Raw genomic sequence first — 2,500 nt, 5'->3', positions numbered from 1 at the left:
TAATGAGTAATTATACTTAAAACCCTACACATCAAGCCAAATTGTATTATAATACAATATGGCATCCATTGTCTCCATGGCCCTTTATTCTGTTGACCAATGAGCTATGTCTCTCGTGACCATGCTCAATGCAGCAATTCTGTTGCTGATGTTCCAGCAGCTGTCGCCAAGTGGCAAGATCCTTTACGAGCGTTCGTTTGAGATCTTGATCACCGATTAAACTAGGGAGAGGTATTGAAGTAGGTTCCATTGCTTTCTTCCGTAGCAGTGTCTATTCAAGACGGGTGGTCCTGACCATTGACCATGACGTGGTTCTTCTGCTTAGCATCGCCTGGTTCAGTGATAACACTCTCTGATTTTGTTTGAAATCCACATCCACCACCTACTACTAACCGTGGCTTCACGTATCCCTGATCGGGTTACCTGTAGGCAATCAAGGTAAATTTCCTTGCCCAGAGGAATTCAGATTGTGTTTGAGCCTGATTCTCTAACCACTCGGCCATCCTGGCCTTTTATATCTATATATTTTTTATGTGTATGTATATATATGCACACGTATGCACCCCCCCCCCCCCACACACACACATATAAACACATGTATATGTGTATATATACATATGTGTATAAATACATACATATATTTGTTTATGTATCTATCTATATATGCATATGTGTGTATATAGATGTATATATGTTTGTGTGTGTATGTATAATATATATGTATATACATACAACTGTATGTGTGTGTGCACAAACATTTAAAGAGAGTGGGGGGGGGGGGGCGGGGTGTTGACAGCATTCCAGAGAATGCAATACAGTGAGCTTTCAGACCTAAACCCAACACAGAATTCTGACAAACTGCCCAACTCCTAGCAAATTGCCCAATTTCTAGCAATCAGCCTAAATTCCAGCAAACTAATTGCAAAATGTTTAGCAAACAGTCCAATTTCTAGCAAACTGCAAAATTTCTAGCAAACTGCACAATTTCTAGTAAACTGCACAATTTCTAGCAAACTGCACAATTTCTAGCAAACTGCACAATTTCTAGCAAACTGCACAATTTCTAGCAAACTGCACAATTTCTAGCAAACTGCACAATTTCTAGCAAACTGCACAATTTCTAGCAAACTGCACAATTTCTAGCAAACTGTACACTTTCTAGCAAACTGCACAATTTCTAGCAAACTGCATAATTTCCAGCAAACAGCCCAATATCTAGCAAACTCCCCAATTTCTAACACAATGAACAATTTCATGCAAATTGCTAAATTTCTCGCAGATAGCCTAATTTCCAGTGTGTTTCTCCACACACACACACATATATATGTATATATATATAATATATATATTATATACAGAACAGTGTGTGTGTGTGTGTATACAGTGTGTGCCTAAGTGTGTGTATATATATGTATATATGAATATATTTATATATATATATTTATATATATGTATATATACATATATATGTATAAATATACATATATATAAAATATGCATATATAACTCTAACATAATCATTATTGTCATTATTATTGTTATTACAATAACAATAACTCTTGGAAAAGATCAGTTCATTTTTTAAGGTTGAAATGGTGCTACCTGTGTTATATTCACCTTCATGATTAAAATTCTCATCATCCTCGTGGAACTATACTAATATTAGTGTTGACTTTTCGTTCATAACCGACTGTACATGCACGGTGCACAGAAACACTATATATGTAAACGTTTTCTTCTCACGAAAACACCTGTTCACACCTTCCCATTTCTGATTTGACCTAAAAACTCATTATAACAAATATGTGTGTAAATCATTATTACACGTGTGTACACCCCTTACAAATACAAGCAAAGCCAGAGTGTAAAATGTACTATATAGATACAGGAAAGATAGCTGTGCGTGTAGCGAAGTAATGGGCTTCTTGGTAAGGGAATGGGGAAGCGTGTGTGAGAGATAAAAATATATAATAAAGACACACGCGAACACACACACACGTGTATGTATGTATATATATATATAAAAAGAGAGCGAGAGAGAGAGAAAAGGGAGGGAAGGAGAGAGATTAGGGGGAGGGAGGGAGAGAGCGAGAGAGAGGAGGGGGAGGAGGGAGGGAGAGAAAGGGGGGGAAGAGAAAAAGAGAAAAAGAGAAAGGCGAAGGAGGGAGGGAGAGGGAGAGAAAAAGAGAAAAGGGAGGGAGGGAGAGAGACAGGGACAGAGAGAAAGAGAAAAGTGAGAGAGAGAAGAAAGAGAGGGAGAGAGTGGGGCAGAAATAAAGAGAATCAGAGACAAAGAGATATGGATAGTGTGTGTGGTGGGAGAGAGAGAGAGAGAGAGAAGAGAAACACAACATACAACACTTGCTTCAAAAAGTCTTCTCCTCGTACCCACACACATCGACATACATCAACATACGTCAACATACATCCACATACATCTGCATACATCCACACACATCCATACACATCCATACACATCGACATACTCACTATACGTCTA

This window comes from Penaeus chinensis, chromosome 22 (assembly GCF_019202785.1).
Source record: "Penaeus chinensis breed Huanghai No. 1 chromosome 22, ASM1920278v2, whole genome shotgun sequence".
NCBI classification, from domain to species: Eukaryota; Metazoa; Arthropoda; class Malacostraca; order Decapoda; family Penaeidae; genus Penaeus; species Penaeus chinensis.
Note: the sequence above shows the minus strand (reverse complement) of the source record.